Source organism: Brachycentrus maculatus, unplaced genomic scaffold (genome assembly GCF_059751285.1).
Source record: "Brachycentrus maculatus isolate JH-2025_06_01 unplaced genomic scaffold, ASM5975128v1 h1tg000313l, whole genome shotgun sequence".
In the NCBI taxonomy this organism is placed as follows: Eukaryota; Metazoa; Arthropoda; class Insecta; order Trichoptera; family Brachycentridae; genus Brachycentrus; species Brachycentrus maculatus.
This window is the reverse complement of record NW_028281063.1, coordinates 39636-52229: the sequence shown is the minus strand read 5'-3', so window position 1 is coordinate 52229 and position 12594 is coordinate 39636. Positions and strand designations below refer to the sequence as shown.

Sequence of the window (12594 nt, the reverse complement as noted above, 5' to 3'; positions counted from 1 at the left end):
GACTGATTGTGCTGTGAATCGAATGCGTTATATTTGGGATTTCCCGAAGAATCTGCCGACATTTTTTCATTATTCGGCAGACGCTTCGTGGTAAAATCTATCCATTTTTAATTAAAATTTTGTTTAGTTATTACTTTTTCTTAAAATTTTCAACGTCCAAAAACACAATTCTAAAATATGGTTTGGACTTAATATGACATACGGTGCTTGAAAATATTGCGGGAGCGTCGAAACACGTGTCACAAAAGAATTTAAGAAAATGTGGTAATTAATAGGTAAAAATGAAATTTGGCATTACTTTGTGGTAATATTCATCCGTTTTTATTTTAATTTCATTTTGTAAATACCACTATTTCTTAAAATCTTTTGTGACATGTGTTTGATGATGCGATGTTTGAAAATGCTGAATGCAGCGAAACACGTGTCACAGTAGATTTTGAGAAATAGCGGTATTTACCAAGTGAAATCCATTAACGTATCAGTTTAAAATATAAATTTATTGATACCAATTAATTATTAATTTAACGATTAAACTTGCTAACTTATTCTGGTGAACGATTTTTACTGTTTATCAAATGATCGTAGGAATACAATCGTAGGAAATCGAAACGACATATTTTCATGTCTTTTTTAGCTGTGGAACTCATTGGAACATATAGCACGTTCTGAGCGGGGTCTAGTCATACAACATTATTAGTTTATTTGGAATCTCATTTGTCAAAAACAAATTTACCTTAATTATAATTAACCTTGGATTAACCTGTAACAGAAACTGTTTTATCATTCATAAGTATAAACAATGGGTGTAAATCCCTCTCCAAGCATAAAAGCTGTCTCTTTATTGGAGAGAACTGCGTAACTAATAATAAGATATGTTAAAAGTATAAATGTCTAGCAAATGCATTAAATTACAAAATATGTAACAATGTTAAATAAAAATAAAATAAATTATATGTATAATTATCTTTTAATTATTTGTAGGAGGCACAATGCCAAAACAAAACTGTCAAAAATTCTCTCAACCAACGGATATTGCATTAATAATGAAAAGATGATTACTATTGATACCAATTTTCAAATACTCTGCGTTTATAATTGTATGTATTATAATCGTTATCTTTATAAATCTACCAGGAGCACATAAAAGGAAAGATGTAAGAGATAAACGTTCAGAGGTAAGCTAAAATAACAATGAAGGGAAGGGATAGATTTAACGGGAAGCTCGCACCGGGTATGAAGTAATAAAACACGCTTGACCTAAAGGATGAATCCACCCCATATATGGTATTCACAGTTGTGTCCTTACAATTCTAAAACAGCTGTCCGCAGATCAGTACCCGTATTCAAAAATCCTGTTCAAATTCGACCTTGCAAAGAAAACTGCTCACAAAAAATAATAGGCCGATACTGAAGCCCTGCATCCTACCGTCATACAATTTTAACAGTCGTAAATTATAGTCGTTTTGTATCCCGTGTGATATCAATGTAAACGCAGACTGTTTCGTTACGTTTAACATAATTTAAAAGGAATAGAAATTTAGAGTAGTTATATTTTTTTGCATTTTCTCTATGCATATTATGTTTTTAAATCGATAGTTGGCTTTTGTGCAAATAATTTCTAACTTTTATCGATTTAAAACATTTTAAGTCTGTTCAAATACTTGTTTACAAATCTGGGTTTCTCCACAAAAGGAGTTATTTTTATATTTGAACATCTTAACATAGATGAAGAAGAATATAGAAGTCTGGGTATTTATTAATGACCTGTCTAGACTGGTAAAGTGATCACTTTACACACTTGTAACATTTGCCATTCTACTCATGATTGACAACCACAATATTCAATTTTTTGGAACTAAACATACATTTATCATCAATCCCATGACGCTTCATCATTGAGTTCACAACAGCCATCTATGGTTGGATTGAGAAAGCTTTTATTAATCATGGGTAGAATTATGAATGGTTTTTTTAAACCCTTATCCGCACCCGATGGTGCATAGGGCATTGCATCATATAAACGCAGTGTTATCTTGATCGTTCACACATGAAGGAAAGGTGATCAGACCTCCGCTATGAATGTTATACGTGTGTAAAATGATAACTTAACCAGCCTATGATAGGACATAAGCCCTGCAAATACCCAGACTTTCATATTCTTCTGCATCCATGTTGAGATGTTAAAATATAAAAATAACTCCCAAGTGAACAAGTCGCTCACTCCTTTCAAGAACGTCATAAATGAAAAATCGTCAATTTTCAGTTGTGCATGTTTTCGGAATGCCTAGAAAATGTACTATATCCCAGCAAAAGATGAATATTTTAAACTTAATATTTACCCGCTACAGGGCAGAAAATGTCGTTCTTGCATTTTGAAGAAAAGGTATTGTTTAATTATTTTTTTAAATATGCTAAATATTTTCAAATGGAGAAAAAACTTTCAGGTTTTACCTAAAAAGATATGTTGCACAGTAAAAAGTTCAATAAGTGGCTTGATATTTGTTTTTGATACATTGTATTATATTTTTAAACTTTATAAACGTTCTCCTGAAAAATCAAGTTTTTTGATTTATGATTTTTTTGAAAGCAGTGAGCAAAGTATGTATTTCGACACACTAAAAACCTTGTGAAAAGGGTGCCTACTCGAGAGTAACTTCACACTTCAACATCTTCCAAATTACGGGCACGTAAGAAAGTACATACGTAACAACAAATCGTGTGTGTGGCGATTCGTTACGCTTTCTAAGCCTAATAGTAATCACACACAAATACCGGATTGCACAGTTTATCGGCGAGATATTTAGAGTCGATTGTGTGAATAGCGTTTCTCGGAATGGGATGCTGTCGAAAATAACGCGTGGATACAATTCTTCAAACTGTGACGGGCAAGAATAAACGGGTGATGATAAAGACATTATTGTAACAAGAAAACGGTATTTTGAGAGAATATTGTGATCGTCTTGAACATAAAGATTTTTTATAATTATAATATCCAACCACTAAAAAGTAATCGATAAAACATATACTTAAATACTGCGTTTTTCTCTTTAAATACAGTCTGCTTTCTGGCTCCATTACAACTTATCATCTTTGTAGACTGTTGGGGTTAGGTCTCCTCGTCCTTAGGATGTAGGTCAAGGGTGACCAACCCGCGGCCCGCCGGGTGTCTTCTTAGGGCCCGCGGAGCAAATCACACTTTTTTTCCTTTAGTGTACACAAAACCACCAAAAGAACATTCCATCGTGCGTAGTTCGTAAAATATCCCATATAAGGGAGTATTTCACTATCCTGGCAATTTCAAGACCCATAATGGCGTCAGGTAGTAAAGACGTTGGACCAAAGAAAAGAAGAGTAATAGAAGAAATGAGAAGTTTTTAAGACAGATGAACTTTAAACTATTTTTTTCGTGGAATTTAAAACAAAGCCAACATGCAATGATTCTGTTTCTATCTTGAAAAAGTATAACATTAAACAGCATTACGAGGCTAAACATGCAAACAAACTAAAGTAAAAACCCTGATGAAGGCTCGTGTAAGGGCGATTGTCCACTACCCGGAATTTGACCGTCCGGCAGTCCGGTTTTGAAAAATGAAAGCAGCTACGACAGTTTAGCGCGATCCGAAAAAAGATGGACAAAAGCACAAGCCAATCGTCGTTTTTACGCTTACTGACGTGCCGGACGGTAAAATTCCGTGTAGTGAACAAACGCCCTTAGGATGGTTGAAAAGTTAGTAGGAGGATATTTGAATACACGGTTTAACACAAAAAAATAATCTTAAAAGTCACCGGTAATATATTTTTTCCTTCATAATCACCCAGTAGGAAATTGATTGAAAATGTATTGGCATATTTTGTATTAGGCTCGTCACATGTTTAATTATATCCATATGAATTAATATAAATGAAGGGAACAGAATACGTAATAATTATCGTTTAATGAGTATAGAACTTTGGTATGTATTTACAGCCTACAAAATAGATTAGGCCAACCATAAATCAAACAATAGTTGTTTATTAATTCGCCCAAATGGCGGTCGCGTGTCTCCGTAACCGTAAATACGAGAATACTAAATGGGCAGATGCTAATGGAAGGAACGGAATCGCGGATATAACGCTATGCCATAGTCTCTTTCCCATAAAGTGTATGGGAAATCGGACATTTGTAGGGAGGTATATTAATAAATATACATCGACACTCCACAACGCCATCGGAAACTTATGAAAACGGCGGTAGGAAGATTGAATCGATTCATACTTGTTACAGGTAAATTCATTATTTGATTCGGCAGTCACTTTGCCAATACTTCCATATCGAAATACAAAATATAGCTTGATATCTATCAATGCTAACATTATTTATTGACTTGGCGTTTAATTTACAGTACTCTATAATTTGTAATTTCAATATTAAAATCAAACGCTGATTTTGAGTCTATTAAGTTGTATACTTAATTTTTATAAAACTTTAATTCGAAATACTAAAAAATTAATTAATATAAAAAATTAATTCATTTCGCCTTGTTAGGGCATTACCAAAATACAGAGACAGACTACTGTTACACTATTTTGATAATGCCCTAACATGACAAAACAATGCTCGCGATTTTTTTTCGTGTTTTTTTTTTAATAAAATATACAACTGAGTAGACCCTAAAAATCAGTATTTGATTTTAATTATTTTTTTAAAGGAGAAAATTTCGCGTTTGTATTATTTACAAAAATACTTAAATTTCATACTATTTCTGTGAACCTAAGTAGCTCATTATTAAGAATAGATATCAAATTGAGGTAAAGTGGGTTCGAACCGAGAAACTCTGACCCAAGAGACTGCGACACTAACCACGGGACCACAACTCGACACAATATAAGCAACAATGGAAACATATTTGTAGTTTTAAGCTTCATCAATAATGTTAGCTGATCCATTAAAAAAAACGTTTATCATAGTTTACCGATGAAACTAGACAAGCGATAAACCATTACAGCAAATGAATAGCCGGTAAAAGCTGTTGGCTACCACACAAATTAATAATTTATTAAATATGTACGTTAGGTATAGATAGGGGATGCGTCGTGGGAAAGCCCACATATGACGAGCCACCCTCTCGGGGGGTAATATTTAATTCAGGAGACTGTTTAGTTCGACTAACCGAGTGAGGCGAGATCGGTAGGATGAGTAATACATACTTGACTGAAGGGAGGTTTCGCTCTGTTAATATTAACCAAACACCGTCTGATGGAGAAGAATCCAATCGTAGATAATCATTGTCATTTTATATCGATTTAAACACCTCAGTGGCGTGTTAAACAAAACTAACTAACTAACTAACCATCACGCCGCTTCCCCGCAGGGGAAGGCAGAGAGACATTCCTTACGCAAATCATCTCTCACCACCTTAATATATATTATTTTTTGACATCTCATCAAAGATGAAGAAGAATATGGAAGTCTGGGCATTTACGGGGCTGACGACCGTCATCGGCTGGTTTAAGTGATCACTTTACACACGTGTAACATTCACCGATTCTACCCATTTTTGAACACCACACTACTCAAATTCTTGGAAGTTCTATATATATGAACCAATTTAGAAACCTTGTTCTTGAATCACTAGAACTTCACTAGAGACACCAGCCGATGACGGTCGTCAGCCCCGTAAATGCCCAGACTTCCATATTCTTCTTCATCTTTGATGAGATGTCAAAAAATAATATGAAAATAACTCCTGTAATTGGAGATAATCCAGATTTTATGAACAAGTATTTGGACACACTCAAAATGTTGTACCTTAATATATAACATTTATGAAACTTACTTTTTTATCAATCTAGCGTAGCGGCCGACAGTGTTGAGAAAAAAATATTTACATAAAAGCGGACAAATGCGATATATTTTACACGTGGCGCGATGCGAATGTGGCAAATCCGGGAGTCAAGGGGAAACGGGCAATCCAACCGTCCCGACAGCTGCTATCGCGGCACAAAAAATCGCCGCACGCGGCCGAGAACTCATAACCCTCCCGCGCCGGGTACTAATCGCACAGCGAGCCGGCTACCCCATCGGCCCAAGCTGCATCCGCGGGACAGTATTCCAGGGATGGATGAAACAACATTTTGTACGCGATCGTAAATTTCAACCCTAGAATAAGCGAATGAACAGTAAATTTTGAAAATATAGTACCTGCGCTAATGTGAAAAGGCAAATAGCCGCAAGTTAAAAACAGTAGTTTTGAGAAAAACAAGTTTATAGTTAACTAAAAATTACGCTTTTTGCCAAAACATGTATCAAATTAATATAATTTTGGATAATGAATATCTCGGTGAAGGAAAGAGATAGAGCAAAATCTGTGATTGTATATGATAGAGGCCAGTTATAAGAATGCTTTGAGCCGTGTTACGCCAAACAGCCGCAACTTGAGTTACGGCTAGTTGCCTATACACATTAGTGCGTACCTACCTACCTACATACATTGAATAAATTTAATATACAATGTAAAAGTTTCATTAATTGATTCCGCAGTCACTTTGTGGTTAAATCTAGCCCTTTTTTAATTCAAGTTACTTAGTAAATACGTCTATTTCTTTCAAATCTATTGTGACACGTGTTTCATGCATCGTTTTTACATACGGTATTCGAAAATGATGCGGAAGAAATAAGTCTTTATTTTTGGTGTACCGCGAATTTTCCAGATGATCAAAAATGCTCCCTAACATCAAAAAGGTTCAGAACCACTGAGCTAGAGACAGAGAGTATGCTCATCTTAAGCATGTTCATAATAAGCGTATCTATATGTACCCTAAGCCGGTAACACACACGTGGGTCGTGGTAAAAGCTCTGATAATATTTATTTCGATAACGAACACAATTAGCGAGTATTTGTTTATGATTGTAGTTCACAAATTGCGAGCAAAACGGATACATTGAAAAATGGGTATCTATATAATACATATATGAGACGAATTAATATAGCCGGATCTAACGAGGGGGTTGAAATCCTCCCATATATTAATTTTAATTCGATAACTTTAGTATTATATGAGCTACTTAATCCATATTTTTTGTAATCGTAAAAATAATAATAAGGAAAATTTTCCCTTATTTTATTTTTATAATTTCAAATCGTTAAACGTTTTAAAATATTGTTTTTGATAGAAAGCACAATTACTCGGTACCGCGAGATCTACGTACTTATATATCGGCACATGATTGTTTTGTCTGCTAGCGACATGTTACTTATTTTTTTCTCTAATAAATGTGGTACTGTCATAACGAGAGAGCGAGACAACTAAACTACTCTGCTTCCGTTTCATCAAGTGTCCCGCTAACCGCACTCAGTCGCCGCATGACGGCGCGTTTGTACGAACATGTCCTTATGACTCAGTTGGCGGCTAGTTATTTTCTTGCTGCGAGCTGTGTACTACGATTTCCATACAAATATAAACTGGGGTCTATTGGTACTCCCCTTCGGATCACGCGTAACTTTTGGATGATAAAAAGGAAAAGGTTTATTCAACGAATTTTCACGTGTCACATCCGCCTGAAGCAGTCAGTAAATCGGTATCATTTGTTCCCATGTTTAATTAATTTTTATTATTATAAATACATAACAATAAAGTTTATGAATATCTGATTATTCGTACATAATACTGGCAGGAGTAGGTATTATTATTATACGCAACAAACGCATTATTTCAGTGGTGAATGCAATTCGCATACACACGATAACACTCGGAGCTGCGTGCATACAGAGAATGCTGTTTACAGATGGTAAAATCCAATTAAAAGTGTGTATTGTGTTCACGTATTGCATTGTATGAAATGGTATTCTATGTAAAGGCGACGAATTTAGTTAGATCAGATTGGTCGACCGACCCGACCCGAGATGCGAGGAATGCATCAACTTTACGACTACTTCGAAAGTGAACTTACTTCGCGTGGCCAAACTTTTTCCGATTGATGAAAAGCTGTTCTTGGTAATAAAACTTTTTGATATTTCTTTTACATATGTTTACTCACAACCGAAATATACATTTGAGTATAAAAATTACATTATAAAAGAAAAACACTTGTTTTTTTACCACTTGAGTTTATTTTATGACCAGTTTCGGAATCTATGCTTCCATCTTCAGGTCTAAATGTAAACAAACAAGTGTTAAGTGGTAAAACACAAGTATTTTTCTTTTATAATTTCATCATGTCTTACAACGAAGTGAATACCGAAACAATAAATACCTAAAGTAAAAATTACATCATTGAAATATATTTCTTCTTCTTCGAACCCTATCGGACTAAGTTGGTGCGAATGGCACCATATCGGATAGACGAGGTGTTAACTTGATCGCCAATTATACGAAGACAAGATCACTTAACCAGGACTTTTTTAGGACAATTTAAATTTAAACAGCTTATTGGTATGGCATGATCCAAGTATTTCAAATACTTGAAAGCGGGCAGGTCAGTAGTCGAAATAATCGGCGTTTATGTATGAGAAGATGTATGAGTGTGGAAGAGGTGAAAATTATTCGCAGAGACAAATTGGTGTGGAGTTCTATTCTCTCCGCCTATCCTTGCAGTGAAGCGGCGTGATGGTTATTTAGTTAGTTAAAATACACGAATATTTGGTAACGGAATTCATACTGTAGTGTAAAACAGTGACGTGTGTTTTTTTTGCGATACATATAATGAATTGCGTAAGTGTAAGTTCGAATTGGTCTAGTGCTTTTGCTCACGTCGGTACACCGTGTAGCATATATGTAATGCCATACAGTACGTATGGCGTAGGAAGTAATACAGCACAGCAGAACAGACAACACGGGATGAACTCCGTTCGGGGAAAGTTTCGTAGTGCGGTAACTAAATATGAGTAATTATACCCAACTTTGCAGAGAAGAGCCGCGAACAACGACTGCTCCCAAAGCTCAGTTGCGAAACAACAAATAAACACAGATTCTTTACTTTTGCTTAGCAAACATAAAGATTTTTAAGTTGCAGATGATATTTATTACTCACATAAAATAATTACTTTTGATTCGGAAGTTGTTTTACAACTTAGTTAAGACAGTTGTTGATGGGAAATTAAACCTTATTATTAATAACAGAAATCGATGTATGATAGACGTTCGAATGGTGAAACAAGGAAATAATGTAAGGCTGAAAAAAGGCATTAGTGGAACGAATGAGTGAAAAAAGGACGGAAAAATAAATTTATGAGGGGAATGAAGTTGGAAAAAGAAGCAAAGAAAGACCAAGGTAACTTGGCACGATCAAGTATGTCAAATACTTGAAAATGGCTATAAGTTTTGTACTGACGTTTCTTAGTGGAACTGCATTTTATGGAATAAAATAACAAATATGTAGTTTTTTTCCACATGAGTTTTATAACCGGGTTTCCTCGTAACCGACATCATCAGACCAGTCTGATGATGTCGGTTACGACGAAACCCGGTTATAAAATTAAAGTGGAAAAAAACTACACATTTATTATTTTATTATATGAAAGTGGTCAGGCCAGGAGTCGGAATGATCGGCGGATATGTATGAGATGGATGAACGTGGAAGAAACGAAGGATGTTTGCAAAGACAGTGATGTGACGTTCCATCCTCTCTGCCTACCCCTGCGGAAAGGCGGCGTAATCATTAGTTAGTTAGTATGTTTGCATTTCTAATAAAGCGCCAATTCCGATCAATTAATATTACAACACAAGCTGTATACACTCAATTATAACGTAAGGGGATTTTATTATAATAACGGTGTAACGACGATGGTAAAGGGCGCGGCTACTCTCGCGGTATCATTCTGAAGTAGCCGTTAGCGAGAACACAGCGTTATCCCGGAGAGATCGGGAGATAAATCACGAAGTTAACGTAGGGCCATTAGGGAAGATACACTTCACCCTTTATCGGGGGCGAGTAGCGAGTAACCCACCCCACCCCGCGCCGGTAATTAGAGGGATGCTGTGAGATTGCAAATATGCAGCGGTTAGAGTTAATTCGATCGTTTGCCTACTTCTACACCGTCGAGACAAGCCGACCTGATAAAGAAACTGGGTTTACGATATTTTGAGTGTGTCCTAGTACTTTTTTTTTTTGACATCTCATCAAAGATGAAGAAGAATATGGAAGTCTGGGCATACTTTATTTTATTTTATTGAATTATGTTATTTCTGTCAAATATTCTGTTGGTTTTCCAATAAATAAATAAAAATTAATGAAAAAAATAAAAATATAAGTATGTATAAGTTACAAGAATTTGAGTAGTGTGGTTAGTGCGGTAAAATTAGCTTTTAAAATACTAAAGTTAAAGTTATATATGGCGGATTTGGATCCCTCTGTTCGAGCCGGCTAGGTTAATCGTAATGTGTGCGCTTTGGTGGGACGTGCAATTCGTGTTATGTGAGAGTAATTCTTAAATGCATATGTATGCATACCGTATGTAGGCATGATTTTGTAAACTCGCGAGCACTTTCGGTCGGTTCGCACTTCAGACAATGCAATTTAGAACACGGGACAAAAAAAAAACGGTAAAAATAATCAATCATGAAACCCATTCGCCGGCGGTGTTAGCGGCCCCGCCATGCATATCGTGACGGTTAAAAATAGACACTCCTCGTAATGAGCGATATCTATTTTTAGTGCCTACTGCAATATTACAAATTGTAAAAGAAAAACACTTGTTATTTATTACTTGAGATTATTTTAATATGACAACTAGTTTTGGAAGCTATGCTTCCATCTTCAGGTCTGAATCAAACCCCTAAACTCTCTTTTTCCTTTGCCTTCCTTATTATCATCAATTTGTAATTTATGTTTTTTTGAATGTTCAAGTACTATGTACCCTCTGATTGCAAACAGCTGTATATGGTATTAAACGTTTTGACGAATATCACTAGTCTTTTTTGGTTGGTTAGAAGATATTGCTTTTTAGCAAGGTCCGCCAAAGTACATATTTCTTTTCTGTATTTGAAGTTTAAATAAATAAATAAATATGTAAATATTCTTCTTAAGCAAAATGAATAAAAATATCGTGTATTGAGATAATTGATGTTCGAATGCTGATATAAGGTATGAACGCGTGACTGAGATGAGCATTACCGATAACATTAAGAAACGTGTGTGAACACACGTCTGAAGACGGTTTGGGCATGTGAAACAAATGAGTGAAGAAAGAATGGTTGAACAAATTAACGAGGCGAATGTGGTTGGTAATTGAAGCAGAGGAAGACCGAGGAAAACTTGGCATGATCAAGCATTTCAAATACTTGAGCCTGGTCAGGTCAGGAGTCGGTATAATTGGCGGGTATGAATGAGGAGATGCATTAATGCGGAAGAGGCAAATGTTGTTTGCGAAGACTGATTGGTGTGGCGTTCTAATCTCTCTGGCTATCCCTGCGGAAAGCGGGGTGATGGTTAGTTGATTAGTTGAGTAATGTTCGTCTACGTTACGCATAATATTATATAATTACTGGTAATGGCCGAACGCTAACGCAAACAAGCCATTGTCAAAATAATGTTTATCCCAACGAACAAAACATTTTAATATAAAACAAGGTTATTATATACGTACCTTTCGAGCAATATCTCCCGCGCACGAAGCATCGTGTATTATGTCACAATGTATTATACTAATGACTATCGAATCATTCTTTTTATTATTGGTGTCACTTCGAGTCACAATTGAAAACAAACATACAAAAAAAAACAACGTAAGTAATTACAAAAAAAGACGGATAATATAATATTTACCGCTTTCAAGTATTTGACATGCCCGATCATGCCAAGTTAATATCGGTCTTCCTCTGCTCATTTTCTAACTAAATTAGCTTCATAATTTGTTTTACCGTTCTTTCCTCACTCGTTGGTTCCACGTGTCCAAACCATCTCAACACGCCTTTCTTAATTTTAACGATAATGCTAATCTCAGCTCTATATACTTTCCTTATTAGAAGAAACAAAAATCCACTTGAAGATCTATAAACCTTGTACATAATAAGTAAGATAAATGATCAATGCAATTCCCATCTTTAAAAAAAATCTTTCCTCATTTCACTATTGTAACATCGGTACAAAAAATTCACTGACATTACTTAAACTATAAATAATAAAAATTCATCCGCCTTCGTGGTGTAATGGTCAGCGTGTTTAGATACCGTGCTGGAGGTCCCGGGTTCGATTCCCAGGGGGGTTGAAAATAAATATTAGTGATTTTACACTGTAATATTTATTTAATATTACCTTGGACTGGTTCCTGAAGCGCAAGAGTGATCACCCTGCCTTCGTGTAAGTTAATGATCAAGAAAACACTGCGTCGATTCGATGCAGTGCCCTATGCACCATTGGGTGTGGATAAGGGTTATAAGTAAGTAATAAATAGTAAAAATTCATACCGTGAGTTATCGAGTTATCGTTCCGCCTGCCAGCAATCCACCGAGTACGTTCACCTGCAAGATGAGACACATGTGATGAGTCATTCATTACTACGTGGGTACGTCAGAAAGGGTCGGGCGAGGGAAGAGGGGGGAGGGAGTGGGACCCGAGTAAGTTCCAAAGGGTACTTTGCGGAGCACGAGTAAGTTATCAGCCATTCCAACTTTCGT

At 35.7% G+C, this 12594-nt stretch overlaps 1 protein-coding gene across 7 annotated transcripts in view; it reads right to left on the bottom strand.

Annotated features, from left to right (window-relative positions):
* The window catches only part of CtBP (C-terminal binding protein), a 74605-nt gene that overhangs the window by 48390 nt on the left and 13621 nt on the right, over positions 1-12594 (bottom strand). For 5 of the 7 annotated variants that reach the window (XM_088268133.1, XM_088268135.1, XM_088268132.1 and 2 more), the window contains exon 2: positions 12385-12438. The exons of the other annotated variants lie outside the window; for them this stretch is intronic. The gene's annotated coding sequence lies outside the window, so the exon portion shown is untranslated. The remainder of the gene's footprint in view (positions 1-12384; positions 12439-12594) is intronic. 7 annotated transcript variants of the gene reach the window in all.